Source organism: Ailuropoda melanoleuca, chromosome 3 (assembly GCF_002007445.2).
Source record: "Ailuropoda melanoleuca isolate Jingjing chromosome 3, ASM200744v2, whole genome shotgun sequence".
In the NCBI taxonomy this organism is placed as follows: Eukaryota; Metazoa; Chordata; class Mammalia; order Carnivora; family Ursidae; genus Ailuropoda; species Ailuropoda melanoleuca.
This window is the reverse complement of record NC_048220.1, coordinates 61,873,604-61,897,154: the sequence shown is the minus strand read 5'-3', so window position 1 is coordinate 61,897,154 and position 23,551 is coordinate 61,873,604.

Sequence of the window (23,551 nt, the reverse complement as noted above, 5' to 3'; positions counted from 1 at the left end):
GGAACGAATGTATGAGTAACATAAAATAGTCCATACTTTTTTAGTTCTTTAAGTTAGTTTAAAATACTTAAAATGCTTGTACATTTAGATAGAGTTTGTTCATTTTGACTCCTAATACTATACCTTGTAAGAATAAACGATGATTTTTTTATTCCCTCTACTGATAGATGGTCAGTTTGCATGTACCAGCATGGAAAAATCTTAAGAACATAATTTTTGGAGAAAAAGCATATTTTTGAATATACAAATATGTAGTCAAAGATTTTCATAATGCGCGGAAGAAATACATACTAACTTCTGGATAGTGGTTACTTCTGGAAAGAAAGGAGAGGAAAAGGGATTAGTGGGTGGAGGTACAGCTAATTTACAACTTTGTATTTCTTTTCTTTAAAAGATTTATTCTTTATGTCTTTAAAGGATTTATTTATTTATTGAGAGAAAGAGTGCTAGCAGGGGGAGGGGAAGAGGGAGAGGGAAAGGAAGAAGCAGATTCCCTGCTGAGCAGGGAGCCCCACATAGGGCATGATCCCAGGGTCCTGAGATCACGACCTGAGCTGAAATCAAGAGTCAGATGCTTAGCCAACTGAGCCACCCAAGGGCCCCTGTATTTCTTTTCTTAAAAAAAAAAAGAGAGAGAGAGAGAGAGAGATTAAGCAAAAAAATAAAATCTTGCAAACATGGATGGTGGTTACAAGGATTTCTGTTATTTTGTTTGCATTTTCCTTTTTTTTTTTTTTTAATTTTTTTTTAATATTTTTTATTTATTTATTTGACAGAGAGAGACAGCCAGCAAGAGAGAGAACACAAGCAGGGGGAGTGGGAGAGGAAGAAGCAGGCTTCCAGCAGAGGAGCCTGATGTGGGGCTCGATCCCAGAACGCTGGGATCACGCCCTGAGCCGAAGGCAGTCGCTTTAATGACTGTGCCACCCAGACGCCCCTGCATTTTTCTGTACATTTGAAATATTTTATACTCAAAACTAAAAGATAAATTTTAAGAAAATGATAGGGGCACCAGGCTGGCTCAATAGGTAGAGCAGGGGACTCTAGACCTCGGGGTCATGAGTTCAAGTCCCAAATTGGGCATAGAACTTACTTTAAAAAAAAAAATAATAATAATAATAATTTTTAAAAAGATGATGATATTTTCTGGCTTTAACAAATTCCTTGAAACATAAGAACTTAAGCTCAACCAAAGAAGATTACACTAACATAATTTATGCTCAAAATGAATGATTTCTAATAGAATAGTTTTTATTTTTATTTGCATAGAAATAAAATACAATTAAGTTAAAATTTTTAGGGAGAAATACCATCACATTTTTCCCATTATATTTATAGTCTCATATTCTTCTTTTTTAAGATTTTATTTATTTTTTTGAGTAGGAGGGGAGAGAGATAGTACGAGTGGGGTGGGGGGGCATTGAAGGGCAGAGGAAGAGGGAGAAGCAGGCTCCCTGCTAGGGGGGTGGCGGGGGCTCAATCCCAAGACTCTGGGATCATGACCTGAGCCAAGGATAGACGTTTAACTGACTGAGCCACCCAGGAGCCTTTACAGTCTTGTATTTTTATAAATACATTATCTTAGTATAATTTCTCATATCCACTATTTGAGTGGCTAATAATGTCCCATTCCCAGTTAATTTATGCAGGATTTCCAAATAAAATTAATTATACATAAGTATTTAGGGGCTATACAATTTTGTGAGATCTGGTTTCTCCACTCATAATGAATAATTCCACAGAAACGTGTTTCTCCTTACTAAGACTTTACTCGTTACCTAAATCATTTAGATACCAGGGATCATACCTCACTTACAAAACCAGTCTCCTCTATGTTCATTTGTTTTTTGTTTTCTTGGTTTTTTTTTAATTTTATTTCAAGTAATCTCCATATCCAATGTGGGACTTGAACTCACAACCCTGAGATCAAGATTCACACGCTCTACTGACTGGGTGAGCAAGGCACTCCCCAGTTTCCTGTATGTTGCGTCTTATTTTACCCAAGCCCCTCTGGAGACATGACTTGTCTGAGAGAATTCTAGCTAATTTACTAATATAAGTCTGCTATACCAACAAGAATGTACATTTATAAGCAGAAAGAAGTCAATGTTCTTTAAGTTGGCTAAAAAAAAAATTAATCAAAGCAAGTTAGACTCTTCGACAGTCGTAAGTTAAAAGACTAGGTACAACCTAGATAGCTTACAATTTTGTACTGTGTTCCTCCAAAGAAATGTGAAGACTAAATAAGAATAAAAGGAAGAAGCAATGACATGTCATCATGTGTTCATTTGCACTTTTTCCCACAGATCCTGCAAAGGTGAGCGTTGAGGATTTTTGAATAGTAGGCTAATGCATTTCTTATTCTTCCATTGCAAAATACATATATTCAGGAAATAGGGCCAACATAACAAAAAGTTTGATGTAACTTTTACAAATATTCAGGTAACCCAGTTTGTAAATTCATTTAGACTTTGACCATGTATATTTTTCTTTATTGAGGAAGATGGTGACTGAGCAAGGGAGGGTGGTCTTTTTGGTGATTTGTAACCAAAGGACATGACTGAGAGATGGCTGCCATGCTGTTTTCCCCTTCACTAAGCAAATAGTTATTAAATCCTGGGTGCAGAACACTGGTATTTTAGATGCTTTGGAAAATAAAATAATCTTTTTAAAGTATAAACCCTGTTGTCAAAGTATTTTGAAACTAGAATGTCCTAAAGAGTAAGAAATATCATCTGTTGCTGTGGCAAAGAGCCAAGCCAACCAGTCCCTAATGGACAGGAATCCAACCAAATATCTTGGCTGGTGCACTGCTGTCCTCTGCCAGCTGAACCGAGTGGCTCGCGTGGCGGCAGGAGCAGGTTAGAACATAAGCAAGATAATCCGAGTGGATCTCTAAAGATAAAACATAGAGTAACACAAAGTTAAGCAAGAAAGGAAACATAATAACTACAAAACCCCAGACTGTTTAGTGTACAAAATACTACAAGCTATTTTCTTTGGCTTCAATTAAACAAGTAGCTTTGCCAAAAACAAAGGCCTCAGATTAAGGAAAATTTACCTGCCACATATTGTATTGTATTTGTTTCTTATGTTAGGTTTTGTATTTATATACCTCTTCTAACTGGTTATTTCCAGGTTGTTGTTGCTGTTTTCCATTCAGCAGGCTAGAATTGGATTTTAAATTGGGATGTTGATGATGTAGGGGTCTGTGAGACGCTGCAATCGTGGAATGACATGTTTTTCTGCTCTGTTTCTCTTACATAGAAAAACATTCATGTGCCAAGTGGAGGCAGAGACGTTGTTTTAACCCCGCTTTGTGAACCCCTTCGGGCACACCTCACGGATGTGCCTCTCATTCAGCGCCTGGGGGCACAGCAGGAGTCTCCTTTTCTTCTTCAGAAATGTCAAAAGGGGGAGGGGCAGACTGGATATTGTGACACTATTTTACAAGGATGTAATATTGAGTCCCTAGACTTCATGGTTCTGGAAGCCCCATCACAATGTGGAATGTTATGCTGCGTTTGCCTCTGTCTGTATCGCGGAAGTCTGCGCACGTGTGTGTGTGTGTGTGTGTGTGCGTGTGTGTGTGCGTGTGTGTGTGCGCGCGCGCACACACGCATCGTGTGCTGACATAGATCACTGTTTGGATAGGTCTTGAAGTTAAAACCCTCACTTTACATTCTCAGTATCACTAATCTTGCAGCTACTTCCCCTCCTCGCAGAAAAAAAATATATTTTATGTAGAGACACCATCAAGACCGTGTAGCAGACCGCGGTCACATCTTCTGACCAAAACGACAAGACTCAACACTAAGCCAAAATACAGGATTCATGCGTTAAAAAATGCAGCAGGCAAGAGCCTGGTGGAACCCGCCTCGGGGTAAGAGCCGCAACTGGAGCAGTATTTCTTTTAGTGGGGAAGCTGACTGGAGGTGTCTCTACGTAATGTGGAATTACAGCATCGATTCCAGGCCAGAGTGAGGACTAACACAGCTCTGTTAAGGCCACAAAATGTCTTCTAGTAAAAGTCACTAAACCCTTCACTAAACCTCCCTTTCCTCCAAATCTTTAATAGGCAATGCCTCATGGGAGAGCTTAGGCAGAACACTCGTCCTAAACACTTGTCACCGGCCAGGCACAAAGCACTTGGCAGCGATGATGTCATGATGTTGAAGCCGCCCAGCACTTTCTTTCGGAGATCCCTACTTAGGCCTTAGGAAATGCTGTGCTTCAGGCCATTCTTACCCAACTGCTGGTGGTGGGGCGGGGGGGTTTCCCTCTAATGTTGCAAGAAGCAAATTCATGCCACCATTGTAATAACTATTATTACTATTGTAATAACTGCTGACACTATATGAGCGCTTATTATATGCCAGACACTAAGTGCTTTACATGTATTAACTCACCGAATCCTCAATGAGGATTGGGAGATAGGCCCAATCGTNGGGGGGGGAACGACCTATACATGTGTGTCCATTTCCCTCTAATGTTGCAAGAAGCAAATTCATGCCACCATTGTAATAACTATTATTACTATTGTAATAACTGCTGACACTATATGAGCGCTTATTATATGCCAGACACTAAGTGCTTTACATGTATTAACTCACCGAATCCTCAATGAGGATTGGGAGATAGGCCCAATCGTTGAACATTTTCTATAGGTACGAAAAACTGAGGCACAGAGAGGTTAAATAAACTGCCACAAAGTCACCCAGTTGGTAAATCACAAAGCCAGAACTTGAATGAAATGGTCTGAGTCTGTCACCCTCAAGCTGTAAATGCTGAGAATTAATGCATCAATCCTTTCTGGGGAGCCTGCCCCCTCTCCTTACCAAAGTATAATGAGGTTCATTCTAAAGGTAAGAACTTTAGCTATTATATTAGATCAGGGTGGAGTTTTCTAAGCCAGAAGAATTATAAGCAAATCTCCATCATTCCCTCATGAGTCAGACAGGGACCCATGCTGCCACGAACTAGCTAATTGCAAGAACTCTTTCTGAAGTTCATTTNACTAGCTAATTGCAAGAACTCTTTCTGAAGTTCATTTAAAAATCCAATCTAAGGGGCGCCTGGGTGGCACAGCGGTTAAGCGTCTGCCTTCGGCTCAGGGCGTGATCCTGGCGTTATGGGATGGAGCCCCACATCAGGCTCCTCTGCTGTGAGCCTGCCTTCTTCCTCTACCACTCCCCCTGCTTGTGTTCCCTCTCTCTCTGGCTGTCTCTATCTCTGTCAAATAAATAAATAAAATCTTTAAAAAAAAAAAATCCAATCTAAGACACTTGAAATAAATGTTACAAACTTCGCAAGTAGTTAAGTCCCAGAACCCATATAATTGTAATAAAAGAGAAACAGGAAAATATCCAAGATGTTTTACAGGATTTGAAGGGGAAATCCGTATGGCAAATGTACTGATTCAAGGCAAGTGTTTAGGCAAAGCCTGTGTCAGTTTCGGTCTTTGTGACAAGGCATGGACAACTAGTAAAAGTAGTTAAAGTGTCAAATATGGTGCACAATGAAAATCAAAAAGGGGAAAATGTGAGAGTCAATGTTTGGACAATTTATATAAAAAAATATGGGTACAATATGGCAGAAGGTGAAAGAAGGTGGCCTCCCCTACAAATGCAATATGCTCAATGAAAGAATGTTTTATTTGGGCATGTCAACAGTCAGCATAATCTGAAAACCCAACCATCAAGTGCCAGATGAGGAGTGCAAAAATGCCAAGAAACATATCAAGAGGTAAAGAGAGCCAATAAAAAAAACTTCCATCTTGTGGCAGTTTTATGAAAGGGATTTACATAGAAATCAAGGGCTAATAATGAGAGCACACAAATTACTGTGGAAAATGATGATTAGTGATAATAATTGTTCGAGAAAACATGTGTGTCACCTGCCTCTAAATGGTAATTTACGTTTGACTGATGAATAATTCAAGTTCTTAGGCTTAGGACAGGCCCTGCTGTTGTTACTAACTAGTTTCCTAGTCAGGCCAAGGGGACAGGGTTGCAACTGAATAGCCCCTCAGAATTACTTATCCCCTTATCCCTCACAAGCAATTTCTTCATTGCCTCCGACTCCCCTGTCCTGCCTACTGAGGCCCAAACATCTTTCTCTCTCTCCCTTTCCAGCCCCCTCCCACCCTGATTTATTCATCTTCAAAGCCTGAATAAAACAAAGGGCTTATAACCCCCATTTCCAGACACTTAAAAGGTTTTGTGTGTATCACATGTAAGACTTTGAAAGAAAACTTGCAAAGGGATAATCGGCTTGGTCAATCAGAGGAAGAAATTGTCTGAACATTGACCCCAGTGCTCGGAAAGAAGTTTCATTCTGTTTCTCTGCAAACTCATGTTCTGAAAAATAAAATGTATCAGGAGTGCTGTTACAGATACTATTTTAAGATTGACAAAGACATTAATGGAACAGAGAAGTTACTATCACCAATCTTCCCAAATGAGAGGTGTCATGATATCACCCTCAAAGGAAAAGAGCTATTATTTAAAGAAAAGGGGAAGAGGTCTGCTATCGTCTTAATCTTTGTGTCTCTTCCCTCCCACGTCCCCCACTCCCAGCCCAGAATTCAGACGTTGAAACCTAATCCTCGTTGGGATGGGATTTGGAGGGGGGCCTTTAGGAGATAATGAGGTCATAAGGCAGAACTCTCATGAACGAAATTAGGGCCCATATGAAAGAGACCCCAGAAACATCCCTTGCCTCTTCTGCCTTATAGCAAAAAGTCCACCTAGTCTATGACATTTTGCTACAGCAGCCTAAAGAGACTAAGACAAGGCTCAAAGTTATAATTTTCAATATATTTGAGTGGTGTTTCCAAACCTCTTATTGTCCTCAATCAAGGGTCTCTATGATATTTTTAATTACATGTTCACAAATTAATTTAGTAAAAATTAGCTATTAATTCTCCATAATGTATCTTTGCTCAAGATATAGAAGTATTTAGACAGCAGTTCTCTTTGTTTATTTGTCTGTTTTTGCAGTGGGGTTCTTTTAGCAGAAGCAACTGTTTTTTCAAAGATTCATTTATGTATTTGGGGAGTGTGGAGGGACAGAGGTAGAGAGAGAATCTCAAGTGAACTCCACACTGAGCGTGGAACATGATGGGGGTTTGATCCCACGACCCTAAGATCATGACCTAAGCTGAAATCAAGAGTCGGTCACTCAACCAACTGAGCCACCCAGGCGGCCCTAGCAGAAGTAACTTCACGACATTTCCTGTATCTTCCAGATTTCTAGGGGTAAGACATGGAGAATGAAGGAGAAAGAGAAGGAGAAGGGGGAGAAGGATCAGGAAGAGAATGGCAAGAAGAAAAGAGGGAGGGAGGAAAAAAAGGAAGAAAAGGGAAGAAAAAGATGGGAACATATTAAAAATATCCTTGCTCCAAATGTTAAAAGCATTGAGGAAAGTTTTACTTGGTTTTTAGAAATATCCATGCAGTCTTACCTGTTAGATGTTACAGAAAAATCCCTTTACTGTTCAATGTTAAGTTCTCAAAGTTTACAAATAAGCAAAGAAAGCAGTATCTTAGGTAGCGTGATTTCAAGGACACCGGCTTTAAAAATAACTCTCTCCGGTTTGGAAAGTCCGTAATTAGACAGTTTTGTTTGTTTGCTTGTTTTTTTACTTTCTAATTGGATACAATGTAAATATTTCTAGGAGACAGCCAATGTAAATCTTTTATACTTTAGTATGAAACTTTATCAGATACTTTTCTACAAATGATTGAAGAACAGGGAGAGCCAGATACAAAGGGTGCCTGAAGAAGGGGAGGGAAGTAAAAGCAAACAGAGAAAGGACTAGATGCAGCCCAGTTAGTTTACCTTGACTTTGCAGTTTTGCCTAAAAGGATGGTGACTATTACCACGCTGCTCTAACCCATCAGGAAGGAACCATGTCAATTGTCTTTGTATGCAGAGCACCAACCATAGAGTAGCTATTCTATGGATATTTACTGAATTAATGAACAAACGAATGCAAGTATTTAATGGCTAATATATTCTTGATATTTTGTATAATCTGTATATATACATGATCGCTAGGCTCTAGAAAATTGCTTCTGGAGACATGACAAACGTAACAAGTGGCTACTCCTTTGCTTTAATTTCTAAATGGGGCTCTACCTTCTCCCCACCCCATTTTAGTTTCTGGTGAGGAAATTTCTTGCGTTTTCGATAAGCAAAGCAAAGCAGGCACTTTTTTGGTGGGTATTAGAGTGAAAGATGGATAATAACAGAGACATCCAAGAGATGAACCATATTACAGATAAACATATTTCATAATTTACTTAATATTTACTGTGTCCCTATTATGCGGTGAGTAAGGGGGGCCAAAATCTCTGCCCTCTTGGAGTCGATAGCCTAGGAATGGGAAGCTGACCAAAAAAGGTGTAAATAAATGCAGAACATATTTTTGTTCAGGATGTTACAGGTTCTGTTTTAGAAGAGAAGATGGAGGAGAAAGACTGGTAGGTAGTAGCTTTGGCCTGGAGATACTTCCTGAGGAAGCAATGAGAAAAGATGCAGCCATGTTAGTTTCTGGGGGCCTGATTCCAGGGCAAAGACCAGCAGCTGCAAAGTGTGTGAGGAATGTGCTCTAGGTGAATGTGGTTTTCATATAGGAGGAGAGAAGTCTAGTGTCTAACACAAGCCCAATAATTTAAATTGTCACTGACTGTTCTTTAAAAATTAATGTGTAAGAGTTAGAAACAGATCTTCTAAACCAGTTTCTAAATTCTAATTCTGTCTTTGCCTTTTTTTTCTCAGCGGTCTTAGGTACCAGAGAGGTGTGTTCTTTCCTTATTGGGCTTTCTTCATACAGGCACTGATGAGTTTAAGGATGAAGACTGGCCAGAATTTAAAAAGTGAGTGGTTATGCAGCCATGATGGCTTGAAGTTAGAAAAGAAAAAGCAAGTGTATTCCCTCCAAACACATTCATTAGAATTTACATCTGAACTGGGGAGCATGAAGGGATGGGGGCCTATGATTTGGACATTAACACATTTCTAATCAGTACATTAGCATGGATTCATTTTACCACGTGATCTAATCATTGCCTTGGAAGGCAAAAAGCAGGACCCTAAAAGACTAGAAGAAAGGAGAGCTAAGTTTGGTTGATGAAGGAGAAAAGCAAGAAAAGCTCAGCACGTGAAGACAAAGTTATTTTATGCTCCTAAATGGTTCTAGAGAATTTTACGTGAAAGTATAAATGTTTCCTTGCTTCAATAGGATATGGGAGACAACAAAGCAGACGAACATTTTTTCCTACAGCGATGACAAATCGCACCCTCTCTGTGCATGAGTGCTGTGACTGTGTCCGCTGCTGATTGCATCTTACAAGACTTTGTGCTTGGAGCGCCTGGGTGGCTCGGTTGGTTAAGCGGCTGCCTTCGGCTCAGGTCATGATCCCAGGGTTGTGGGATTGAGCCCCACATTGAGACCCACAACAGGCTCCTTGCTCAGCAGGGAGCCTGTTTCTCCCCTGCCTGCTGTTCCCCTGCTTGTCCTTGTGCTCTCTCTCTCTGTGTCAAATAAATGAATAAAATCTTTAAACAAAACAAAACAAAACAAAACAAGACATTGCGCTTTATCCTTAATTTTCAAAATTAAGGTTGCAGGACTACATACATCACGATGGTAGCTTTAAAATGTTAATTTTTCATACTATGGTATCATCTATTGTAATTTAATGTTACTGTAATAGTAAATCCATTGTAACTGTAAAGCAACATCTTAAAAAATAGGGAGCATAGAAGACCTTCTTTGGAATTGCACATACTGTTCTGAATATCTGCGACAGTGAGGAATGGTATTCAAATGGGCATATCAGAAGATAATATTTCTTTTCAAAAATACCATTGGAAGGAAAAATAAAGAAGCTCATTTTCCTGTGTGTCTCAGAAGTCGATTCCAAGAACAAAAGGAGTGGGAAGAAGTGGAGGGGAAGAGAAGAAGGAGAAAAAAAGGGTGAAAAAGGGAGAGAAAATGAGAAGAAAAAGGAGGAAGAGGAGGAAAAGAAAAAGAATCCAAATATATTGTAGGAAGTGACTTCATTCAAATAAGTACATAATCTCCCCCAGATGAATACTTTGCATGCATATTTTGACACCTTTATTTAAAATCTTTAAATTTCCTTTATCACGTCATAATGAACAGAGAATGAATCTCTCCATAATTTTATCTCATTTATCTTAAATGAGATACATAAAAATACAGATACTTTAACCACCAAAAAATCTTTGAATACAAAGATTCTCCCTATCAGAACTAATAAAATTAAAAGTAACTTTTTAAAAAAGCATGGAATTTTATTAAGCTATCATTTAGTTTTCTCTATGCATTGGCATTATTACATCAAACTTTGAGGGACTACCTCCTTTATATTCCTGGGCCTTGTTTTCCCTCTTTATATCATTCCAATACATCTTCCACAAGTCTAGCCTCAAATTCTAAAATTAAACCACCAAGAAAAGTGGCAAAATGTTTGGGTTTCTTGCAAACTCCTGTGGGAATGACCAAGAAGAGATCCAGGGAGCCAGGATGAACATCACGCAAGATCTCATTCTGCCCGTGAAGAGTGCCGGTTGAATGGGGTGGGAATGCCAGCCTGTTGCAAGCTTTCCTCACTGGCTTTTCCCCATCTTGGGTATCCACTGCTTCTTCTGCTTTTTAACCACAGCTTTCCCTTTTAATGGGCAACCAGGAACCATAGGTTGGAGGGTACTGAAGAGTACTGGGGGGATATGGTCTCACCTGAAAACCTTGGTGACCTTTCCTAAGCTCTTCCACCCAGGGTCCAGTAGATGAGTTCAAACGCTGCCTCTGCCACTTGCGAGTTCTGTACCTTTGTGAAAGTCATGTAACTGTCTCTGCACAAAAATTCTGCAGTTTTCAAGTTGGAAGGAAAGGAAGGGAGGAAGAGAGAGAGGCAAAGCTATCTTACATGGTTGCTGTGAGACTTCATGAGAGAAAAATATATAAAGCATTTAGCTCAATTCCTAGTGCTTTAAAATTATTAAATAAATGGTAACTGCATTACTTAACTCATAAGCCAGATAATTTCCAGATCTCCTTTTTAAAAATCAACAGAAATAAAAATTAAGTTAAAAAACACATTTTTTATGAGCAGGTAAATTCTGTCTTATGCTTAGTTCTGTGGTTCTTTTATATTAACCCTAAAAAGAGAGAGAGAGAGATTTCCCATGTTTTGAACGGTGCGAGCGTCCAAGAGATAAAAGGGGGTGGGGGAATCACTTTTAAAAGAATAAGCCTCCTTAAAGTTCTTCTAAAACAGATGGGGAAACTGAGGCCAGGGGGAGATTGTCACTCGGCCACGTAGGCAGTGGCGGTAGACAGCGATCTTCAGGACATCGCCTTTGCTGGAGACCCGCCGCACCCTTCTCTCAACCCTGGGGCCCGAGTCCGAGGGAGTGTTGAGTCCTCAGCTTCCCACCGCAGCTCGGAAGTCCTCGTCTACCCCGAGGCTCAGCCCAAAGCTCAGCCTTCCCCGGGCGCATTTTGAACCGCACAGTGGAGTTCCGCTCCGCACTTCATCGGTCTTGAACTCCAGGGACTGCCCGAAAATAGCACGCAGAGGAAATGGAACGGGACCAAGTTGGAGGGTCAGGGCGGGAGGCAGAGCCAGGATGGGGGTGAAATGCTTTCTGGGTTTCCGAGACAGTTCACAGGGGTTCCAAGTGTGCCATTCCCGAAGTCTGAGCGAGGCACTCGGTATCTTCCTGCCTCATTCAAAAGTTTCAGGACAGGAATCCAAGTTCATGCGATTTGATTCCCAAGATTTCCCCAAACAGCAAGGAGGACCAGCAAAATAGACTTCTGTTATCGCTCAGATTATCGTCATCGTGGTGGCCGTCGTTAAGGTGGAATGAGACATTGAGGGTAAAACAGGTAGTGGAAAGTTCACTTGCAGGCTTTGGGTCCCACACCTCAGTCTCCCGGCTGGTCTTCCTCCCTCTTCCCTACTCTTCACCCAGGCGCTAAAATTTTGCAATTTGAGAAAAAGGGAAATAAGGAAAGGACAGGAGAAAAAAGAGAACGAAACTTTTCAGGTCCTTTAAAAAATATATAGAATAGCTTAAATAATTCAGATTTCTTTTCTAAATTGCTTCACACATAAAATCTATAACTCCAGCCAAAAAAAGAAATTTAATAGCCGGGATCCGGGAGAAAGATCTAGCACCATCCTTGAGCAGAGCTCCCACTCCGCTGCGGACTGGGGGCCACCGGTCGCCCTCCCAGCCTGGCTCCAGAACTTGCCAGGCCTTGGGCGCCCCGAGCTTGCGACACCGACTCCAGGGCCGCACGTCACCAATTATCTCGAACTCCAGTTTATTTTTATTCTTTGCAAATTTTCCAAATAAACTGTTTGGGAAAGGTGGTCGCTCCGATTCTCAGCGGGACGGCAGGAAGACGCCCGGGAACTGGGTAGGAGGAGATTGCCCGGCCTTTGAGTCTTTACACCCCCACGAGCGGCGGGAGTGGCGGGGGGGAGGTGAGGTGGGAGATGGTGGCCACTCGTTGGCCAAGTTCTCAGAGGTTCTAGGGGCCAACTCTTCAAGTTCAGGCTTTTCTAAATCTTACTGGGAAAAGGTCCTGAACATGAACCATTTGAGAAGAAGGAGACCTCTTTAATAGTAATACCGGGTTGCTGGATATTGTCAACCAGGAAACCAGTCCTGTCACCGCTACCCTGGTGGAGACGTGCCAGTGCTGGGATAGTGGCCTGGGGTGCCAGGGCCTGCCAAGCTCCAGAAGCTCGCTATTTTGACTCTCCAAGACAAATGTGGGGCTACTCCTCATCGGAGACCACTTTTAAGTTGGCTGAGGAAGGCTGCTGTGAGCGCCACCAACAAAGGTGAAATTGGGACGCTCGGACAGGAGACCGAGTTCCCGGGGGCCTGATAGGCTCAGGTTTGCCCTTGGTAAGTCCTAGCTTACAGGGAGAAGAAGTACTGTCATTTTGCCTTTGATGACAGGGCAAAAGGGGTGCTACGTGGCCAAAGGTAAGTCCTCAAGTTTCCAAGGGCCCCAAACAGGCAGGACTCCGGTTTGGAAACTGCTCGAACCTAGGCATGGATTCCCCACCTCTGGCCCCAGGTGTGCAGTCGCCCCAAGTGGTGCCAAGAATGATTTGTGCCACTTCCTGGGGGGCACGGAGTTTAAGCAAGGAGGGCAGGAACGCGAGTCGGTCCTTGGTTGGGGCGCTACAAGTTTTTTTGTTTTGTTCTGTTTTTTATTCCTAAATTGATGGGTTTTCCTACCCTTGGGTTACAGGGAGCCCCTTCTGCGCGGTGGAGAGCAGGTTAAGGAAAACGCCTACCAGAGGATGCCCTGTTGCTATGCGGGTCACGTCTGGGACTTTTAAAATTGAAAATTATTTTGTTTCCTGGTTACTTTACTGGTGAGAGCATTTTAAATACCTTAACAACTCGCTTTCACCTATTAAAATCTATTATTTTATTATTGCATTTTTGTTTTAACTTACGTTTTGTATTTGGGACTTAAAACGCTCATACTTCACTTAAGCAGCTCTCAATCCTTCCTCTTAGGTCTGCAGTGAAATAGAGCTCTTTGAAACCTTTCGGTCCTCATGGGTTCATTTTCGTCGCTCATTCCTCGCCCTGCTGGGGTACAGTCCCCCCCCCCCATTCCCCCGCACTGCAATCTGACAGCCTCGCTCCGAGGGTAGACACAGCCGCACCCTGTGGCTTACTTCCGACTCTGGACGGTCCCATTCACAGTGACCAATTCACAGGGAACCCTCAACGTCTCTTGCTCGAGAAAGGAGGGGATGGGATCTCCCTCTCTTGGCGGAGCCGAGCCCCCCTTGCCCAGAGTCCACTCGGAAAATCGGCCACGGCCCTTGGGGGGGGGCCGGAGGCGAGGCCCAGCTCCTTCTTGCAGCCTTCCGGCCTCTGCGCCTTACTTCCAGGACATTTCCGAACGCGTAAAGCGGAGAGAGGGAAAACTCGAAATAACACAGTCCTCCTCCCTCGCCCAGCGGCCAGTTCTGCTTTTCCTTCCGCCGCGGTCCAAACTTTATTCTGCCACCAGAGGAGACTGTCCCCCTGCCCCCGCTGTCCCTCCCAGACGTTGCTGTCCCCTGCCATAGGCCCCAGTCGCGCTTCCTGCGGTACGTGCCTGCGCAACCCGACTGCTGCTCTCCAGGAGCAGGTCCTCAGTCCCAGGCGCTGTGAAACCAAGCTCCCGGTGTGCGAAGAGGAAACGCCTCGGGTCCCCGTATCCGCCCCCCAGCCCTTAACCGCAGATTCGGGCACCTGCTTAATAGCCTGGCACAAAGGGAGGAGGGCCGGCGGCCGGCTGGAGGAGACCCCCGGGGAGGGAGTCACCTCCACGTTCCTGTTCCGAGCACCTCCTAATGCGAGCTTCGGCCCACGGCCCTCGGGGGAATAGTGCCTGCGGGGAAGGGAGGCTAAGACATCCTTAAATGCACTGAGGGCGGGACCCGGGGACCAGGGTCCGGGCCGGCACGTTTGGTCCACAAGATTCCCTCAGTCACTGTCAGACGGCGGAGTCCTGAGCTCCGAAGTGGCGGGTAGTGGGATCTTATTAGGGCCTCGCCAGCTTCTGCCTTCTCGTGAGGTGTGCGAAGGGGGAAAAATAAAATGCAGAATTATATTTATTCTAAAAAAAAAAAAAAAAAGAGCACTTGGTCTAAATTACTGTGGTCCATGCTTTGTTTTTGGACTCACACAGTGTTGGGACGATATTTCCCAAAACTTCTGCACGACTTTAGCTAGCTGATTAAATAAACGGAGGTGAGACAAAAACAGGTCATTTTATTCTCCTGGCCTTCCTCTTTATTTCTGATATGTGAAAAGGCTCTTTTGTGTTATTGTTGCTAGTATTTTGGTGGTGTTTGTCTTCTTATTTGCCTAAGGAGTGTGAACTCAAAGGCATCTGGACTGTTCAACACATCATTTGTTCTCTTGCTTTCCTCTTGTTAGCCAAATAAGCGTCTTCCTTAGTTTTTATTCTTTAAAGCAAAAACAGGTCATGGGAGTACTGATGAACTTTGTTTACCGAAGCACATTCTGATTCCTTCCCCTGACTAAAGACCTCCGGAGCTTCGAAAGCTCTGCTTTCCTTTAGGTTCCGAAACCAAAGTTCTTGAAGCTCACTTCTCAAACCCCTTCCACAGGCTCTCCCTCCCTATCTGCGAAGAACTGTAAATAACGACTCGTGTTTAAAAAACAAAAAAACAAAAAAACAAAAAAACGGGTTGGCTTTAGACTTCAGATACATCGGAAGGGGTAAAGCCCTTGATCGACATCACTTGCTGAGGGTCCTTTTCCCCTTAAACTGGGGACTCGTGTACCGCCTTGTCGCTGAGTTCAGAGGAGATGCCAGGCATCCGCGCACGCAGAAGTTTTCTCCGCTACCGAGCCCTGCTTGCAGACTCGCTCGAGCTGCATATCCCCTCGTGTCCACTAGAGGTCACTGGCCCCTCGCAGCTCGCGGCGCGGCCGGCCGCCCCCCGCTCCTTAAGCTCAAATTAGCCGCGCGTTAATTAACACCCGAGTCCATCAAGGCGCGTTCTTCGGTACAGTACTCCGGCAGGGCTTATATAGGCAACCCAAACCCAGCCAAAGCAAACCTCCCCAAACCCAACACTTCCAGCATGTCCAAAATGGGAGACAGGCGCCTGAGTAACCCGGGGCAAGGTATAGTGCCATCACGCTTTAACTTTTGTTCTGTGGGGCTTGCGAAATTGCTGTGAAGATAACATTCTCTGCTAGCGCAGGTTCGGCGGGGCCCGGCTCTGCGCTCCAGCTTTCGGAGGCTGGGCAGCGCGCGTTTTGGCCCCTTTAGCACACTGGTCCCCCGGGCGGATTTTTCCAACTCGGTAGCCACGGGGGAGAGGGGCCCAGGTCCACACCGTCTAGGCGCACACGGATATAAAAGAATATTTATTTAGAGTGCGGAGTACATAAAAATGCCCAGATGTCTTTGAAATTGGTAGAGCAAAGAAATAGAAACGACGCCGTTTCTCATGCCTATTGATGTGATCTGGAGGAAGGGGTGGGGTGGTTGAGAAGAACACTAGGAAATCAAATCGACCCTGGTGATTTTAACCCGCGAGGAAGAGGGTGCCTGCAAATGGCCAGGGAAGGTCCTTACCTCTTGCTGAATGTGCGCGGGTTTTTTGTTGTCGTGGTTTTGTTTTGTTTTAAAGATACATCACACAGAGCTTGACGGCTAGCTTTTTCTTTTTTTTTCTTTCCCAACTTAAAGCCCCCAAAATATTTTCCACTAGGGACTGAGGAGATTGAGTCGTGTCTTCAGGGCCTCAAGTAAATCCCTGAGAATTGCATGAAACGGAGCCCAGGTTTATTCCAATAGCGCTGTTCAACTGTATGATATTTGTAAACCTCCACTACAAGTTCCTTTGATACGGTGTTCTGGTGGGTGTGGAAGGGTCACCTGAGAAGCTTATAATTCTTTTGGAGAAAAGTCTTGGAAATATTAATATGGGTTTTGATAGAGGCGTTTACGCGGTCGGAGGTATTTTGCCTTAGCGGGGAAGCAGGAGGTTTGGGGAGGAGGACTGTGGATATCCTAGCAGTTTGGGGGACCGACCTTTTTTCACAGTCATTGGTGCAGACCCCAAAGATCTAGACATTCAGGTCTTTGGGAGAGCGGGATTCAGCGCATTAGCCACCCTTTATCCAAACTCCTTAGTTACAGGCAAAAGATACCTGACGTGCCCTCATTGTGTATCGGGCTTCTCTTGGGTTGGTTTAATGATGACCGATTAATGAAGACGCTGGTACGCCTCGGTGGGAAGGGGCGACCCATCAGGCTAGGCCGTGGGTACCTCCAAGGTCAGCATCAATAGCACCCAGGAGGCGGGTGCAGGCCGTTAGTAAGGGCTCCCGGAGGCCCCGCAGCAGGTGAGTAGCCCGCCCTTAATGAGGTCCGAGGGGGCGCCCTAAGGAGCCCACTGTAGCCTGGAGCTGCGACGGACATCGGATGTCCCTTGAGAGGACTCTGGAACCGAGAAACCGCGGCTTTGATTTTTATGTCCCCGAGGTAATGGGGGAGCCACGCTTGAAGTCTCCCCTCCAGGACACAGTCCCCACTTTCCCCCCCACACCGAGGCGCCGCCCTCCAGCCCGAAATTCGTTCCTCTTCCCCTTGGCCTTTGGCCCGGCGCTGCCAAGCCAACGTTCCAGGCCCCATCCGCCGCCAGAACCCGATCCAGCTCAGCACCCACACAGGTGTCAGCTTGAGCTGACATTATGTAATGGATTTGGCAGCCGGGGCTCTTACCAAACGGAATTAAGAAGGGTGGGGTTTTCTCTTTTCTTTTCCTTTTTCTTTTGACTACATCTGGTGTCAGGTGTACTTGATCCGCGGCAGCAGGTGTTTTTTGCAGGAAGAGACCAAACGGAATGGCGGCCCTGGTCAAAGCACTTCCAGAGAAGGGCCAGAGGCAGGCCTGGGGGCCCTGGGACTAGCCTCCAGCTCCCTTTCTGGAGCGGCTCACCTGGGGTGGTCCTCCGCGGCCTCGGCAGGGGCTGGCCCGAGGTCCAGGCGCGAGGGGCGTGCAGGAGGTTGCCCCCGCTAGGTCTGTTTTCTGGTAAAGCCCCTCTGGTAAAACTGTGGGATTCCAACCTATGACTATTTGCCTTTTATTAGCCTATAGAGCCCCCTGCGAGTGTGGCCGAGTGTAAGCTAGGACGGAAAATCAGGGGATTCTAAATAAAATACCCTCGCAGGTGACAGGCAGCCCCGCCTTCATCTCGGCAGTTTCACCTGAAAGCCACCTCCGCGGGCGCAGGTCTCTAAAAATCAACCAAAGCCAGCCAGTTCGGGACTCTTGGTAAAATGCAAGACCACAGGACTCCTGTTCAATTAGAATTTTAAAAACATTTTACCAATTTTGGTATGCTGTAGGAGGGGATTGCATATACTGTCAGACTCCATCTTGCTAGACAGAAAAGAAAGAAAAATTAGGAATGGTGGCATCTCCCTCTCCAAACCTTCAGTTTTCTTGTGGACAACAAATAGTTGTCTTCATGGAATTCCACGCCAAGGGCTGGTTTGAACTATTAAAGACCTCAGGGAGGGTTTGCCCCTAAAAGAGCCAAATGCTCGATTTTGGGCAATGGACTTCATTGGGACTGATAAAATAGCAAATTATGTTTAAGTGACCAACTCGAATGCTAAATTTGAATCACCGTTTTCAGTACCAAAAGAACTAATTCATATCTTTAAAGGTGATGTGAAGGTTAAAGGCAAAGGCTGGGAGAGTTATGACAGTAACTGTGAAGACTGGCCAAGGGCTGGGTGTCCAAGTGGTTATTTACAGGAGATTTGGGCAAGTATCCCAACTCCTCAATTGGGACTGATGAACTCAACTGAAAACCCACAAAGACTTGAGTTGCAAGCACACAAATAAAAATCTGTCTCTCTCTAGAGTAGCTCTCATATACAGAGGTAAACCTGCCAGGTGAAACTGGCAAACCCTTTACACTGATATTTACATGACCCCAGAGGTGCCCTGTACCCCTGTGTTAATTGTAGCACAACCTCAGCAATGACTACCTATAAATGAGTTTTTTTTAAATCTTGTGAAAATAAGCAGGGAGAAGAGTAGTATCTGTGGGGAAAATTTTAAAACAAAGTTTAAACTAGCTCCATTAAATATGCCATGGTCACAAATGCAAGTGAATTCTTGCTTTCCTTGGTGCTGCGGAAGCCGCTGATTGTTATCACAGGAGCTCTTAGCAAAAAGAATCAGGAAGCAGCACCCCCACCCCCACTCTTTTTTGAAACACACAGGAGTTTCTTCATGAATTCTATTTGCTGGATCTCATCTGCCAGCTGAAGATCTTATAGTGATCTGGGAAGGGACCAGCCCTGACATGCAGCCGTCTGTTCCTGGGAGAAACTTGGAGATGTAACTATGTTTTCATGCCAAAAGGACAAAATGATTTTGCCTAGAATCAGGTTGTGTTTTCAAGTTACCTTTCCGGTCTAATCACATGGTGCTTAAAAGACCGATAAACAGAGCAAACTCATCAGTGCAGGCACGAGTGAGCCAGTTTCCGTTTGGGGTTTTCCTTGAGTCCTCATAAAGGATCCCAAACCTTTGAAAGGGGCAGGCCTTACATCTTTGGGGCATCAGTGGCTATTGAGTGTCAAATTCAGGCATTTGGGGCATTTTGCTAGTGAGAAAGATGAAATCTCCGAGGTCGTCAGAGATGATTTAGTAAGGGGAAAAAAGAATGTAATTTATAAAGTTGACTGTTTAAAATATAAAGAAGAAAAGTTTTGCACAATGTTAAACCCTATTTAAATATAACCATAAATATTCTGTCATCTTCTACCTAACAGATAATCCATTGCTTTCTTTTACATTAATTGTTCTGTATCTCAGAGCTGTACTTTATTGAGCCTGCTCCCCCTCCTCCAGAAACCGTAATCCTGAAGCCTCAGGATTGGAAGCAAACAGTGGCTAATAATTTCAAAGAAAGAAGCAAATTCTCTAAAATTGTATTCAACAAGCAGAGCAGTTTAATTATTAAGCAATTGTTAAATAATGCAAAAACGAGTTCTTTCTCCATCATAACCATTGTACTATAGCCTGAACATTGCCCTTATACAAATACCCACTTCTAAATGTATGGCTGATCCACGGAGAGTGTACTCTCATCCTCAGAAACCAGGCTCCAAACCTTGAGGATGCGTGACAACTGGGGTGCTGATGTATGCGGTGTGCGCTCGTAGCATAGCGACCCACTTGTGCAGGCTGGGTTAGGGTCTGCGTACTTCCTACTTCCTCTCCTATCACCACTCTGCAAAAGAATTTTTAAAACTCAGACTGCACACCAGCTTCTTTTGCTGAGGGGAAATATTTCATTTGCCTACAACGAACAGTTTTTAAAGAACAACTTTGTTCCATTTTCCTTCAAAACTATGGTGGGCACAAGCTAGCAACATTTTATCATCCTTATTCTGGAACAAGATTTGGCAGGTAAATGGGTCCTAAAACATCCCAAACGTCGAGCAGCTTAACATTCAGAGATTTTTTTATGCCACAAGATAGATCTATAACTCTTTAACAATAATAATCCCTTAACTAAATATACAAATGCATTGTTCACCAAACCATCCAGTGGTTTCACTGCACTGGGAGAAGGAGGGTGGTCACCGTGACATCATTGCTATTATTTAAATTAAACTGCTATGGTAGAATATAATTGTTAATAAAAGCCTTCTTCTCCCCGCCCCTCAAGTTTCCCCCTCCCCTTCTGGCATTTTATGACGTGCTATCCACGATAAATGGAAGCAGAATTATGTCGATCCTGGTAGCCTATTCTGTAACTGTAATGTCGCGTCTACAGGTCAGCAAGGAAATGCGGAGGATAATTACCTTATTTAAAGAATACTTGGAGAAAATACACTTTTTCATTAGTTTAAAGTGCTGGTGTTCAAACTTTTCTCTTTATAAATGTATGTGTATATGTACAGAGAATTCTATAAACGCTTGTGCGCGCCCTCCGTAGTATTCCCATGTTTGTACATTAAAGGCTGCCATGTAATCATTCCATTGGGCTGGCTTAATGCATTTAACAGAACTAATGGGTAGTCTGTGCCGAAAAGCATGCCCCTATTTTTTAATCCCGTCACGTAATAAAACGGTTTTGTACCAGTCTGAGACTTCCACCTTTATCCATTATAGATGCTCTTGTCCAAGAAAACCCTTTCAACAACTTTTGGTTCCTGCCCATTGCTAAAATGTCCCCCTTCATTGTATGCAACTATCCTTTATTTTTAAAGCCTATTTTCGTGTTTAATAATAGTAACAAACAATCCTTGCTGTATATAAACTCGGTTGAAATGATCCAGTGAGCTCCCGCCTTGGTCTTTGCTGCTGAATCTCAAAAGCTGGATATGATCGGACTTGGTCTTGGGCTCCAAGCTGCAGGAGACCGAAGCTACTTTTTCGTGCCGGGATTTCACCTTCTTTCTAGCCTGGAGTGTGCGCGCGCTACACACACACACACACACACACACACACACACACACACACACCTCCGTAAAACAAGCTGAGGGGGTGCCCCAAATGTGAACAGAGACGCGGGACTGAGGTTGAGCCTGGGCGGTGGGGAAGCAGCCCGTGTGAGCGTCGCCCGCACCAGGGGCTATGGCTAAGGTGGGCGCCGGAGATCTGGGTGAGGACGTGCGGGGACTGCGCGGGCTTCCAGCTCTTGTCTGAGACGCAGGCGAAGATGGCTAGGCGCCCGGCAATGAAATCAAAGTTCCGTGGAGCTTGGAATCCCTAGATAGCCACCCCTGTCCAGGCGGAGGAAAGCCCTCCGCAGTCCGAGCTTAAGCGTGGAGCGGCCTCCGGCGCTCAGTCGGCTTGGGTAGAAGCCTGAGAAGGGGGTCCCGCGGCGCTTTTGTACTGCCCCGCCTTGGCCAGCCGCGATCTGACGCACCGGCTCCCCCGGGACGCTGGGGGCGTCGCACTGCAGCTGGGTGGGGAGCAATTTATTCCTCGCCGTCCCATCCCAGCCCATCTTCGGTTACTCCACCCTACCCCTCCCATCCCTCCACCTCCTCCTTTTCTTCCTCCTCCTCCTCCTCTACCTACGCCTTCACTACCTCTGATTCTCCACCTCCTCTTCGTCCTCCTTCCAATTTCTCTCTCCCCCTCTACTCCCTCCCGCCTCCCTTCCCTCTCCCCCCTCCCTTTCTCTTCTGAATAAGCAAGCTTTTGCTTCTAAAAGTCACAAGTAATCCTCATGTGTGACAGAGAGAGAGAGGGGGAGAGGGAGAGAGACGAGCCTGCCGAGAGGAGCTGCCGGCAGGAGGGGAATCTGGCACAACGGCTGGGAGAGGAAACTTGACGCTTCTGGGCCACCATTTGCCAGGGCCTCGCTCGAGGTAAGTCCTCTGGGGACAGCGGAGTTCGATTCCTGGCAGGGTCCAGCCTTCGCCCGTACCCCAGGCCCGAGAGATGGGCACCATTACCTGGGGCTACTCAAATAATGATGAAAATGGGGGTGGGGTGAAAACGAGCGGGCGGGGGTGCGGGCGGCGGGCAGGGTTCCAGCCCGAGGGTAGGGGCCAAAAGGATTCTGGGCACCTGGGAGGTGGGACCCCGGGTTCTTGCCCTGGGGCACCCTGTGCGTCCTGCCAGGGTTCCGAGCAACTACGGGAGGCTGCCAGCTATCCGATTTCTCTCTCTGTGCCGCGCGTTCCCACAGCTCCCCTTTTTTTACACATTCGCGTGCAAATGAGATCCTGCTCTGTCAGAAGTGACAATCTACGCCTCGTTCAAATCACGGAAAGGGAAAGTTTGGGAAGGCGGGGGCTGCGCAGCTCTGCGGTTCCCTGGAACCTAAATTGGGAACCAGAGATTTGCAGAAGAAATTGATAGTTTTCATTTTTTCCTGTAAAAAAATTACCTTTAACGAAAAATTGTATGTACAAAAAGATTATTGGATTACTATATCTGATCAGCTGCTGATTACCTACCAATAAGCGTTTTAAACACACACGCACATTCGCGCGCGGACACATACACACAGACACATCAGGGGCTATGCGCAGTCGGGAAGGCCATCATAAGTAACCAAGAATTCTGAGTCGCGAGGGCTGTTAAACGTGTAAAAGGCTGTGTACGTGTCCTCCATGTGTACAGAGAGCAGAGGGAGGGGGCAGAGGGAGCGCGCGTTGGCTCGGCGTTTTCTCTGTGCCTGTGTATTTCGTGTGCTGTCAGCTGGCTTTGGTTTCTAAGCGCTGAACGCTGCCAGGGGCGGGGGCCGGCATCCACCATCCACCTCGGCACCCTAGTGGCGAAACAGGACTCATTTGTTTGGTGCAGAGCGGTGACGACCTAGAAGAGACTGAAGTGTGGTTAGGTCGGCACCCTGCCATCCATTACACCTGCGGCAGATGGCTCAAGTGGTAGAATGGTTTTGTCTGCCGGGATGTAGAAGGGAGGAGGGGGAGGCTAGAGCCTCGCCCCACTCTCAGGAAGTACCATAAAGAACCAAAGACATGAAAGAAGCCATATTCGTACCATCAAAAGCAATAATGTTGTCACGGTCCATGAGTGAACCTGGGACACGTTAGTGACCTTGGTGCCTGACCCCAATTGATGACATGGCAGAATTTTAGGACCAATATATTTTCAGAGGTATTTTTGATGAAGAACCTACTTCTTCCCTACACACACACACACACACACACACACACACACACACACAACACCTGTCTCCAACCAGATGCACACAGGTGTCCTTGGAGCTCTACTCCCTGAAGCCATACGTCATTGAGCCCCTGTGGATTTCACCGCAGCTGAAAGGGAGGCACTCCGGAGGCAGGGAGCCTCTCCTTTCTCCCCAAACGATTTTTGCAATCAGCCTGCCAGCTACCACACACAAGCCTCCCCTCCCCAGATAACCAACTAGCTGGGATTTAGCCAGGTTTCTAATGTATCCATCTCTTTTTCACATATAATTATGTGCCTTT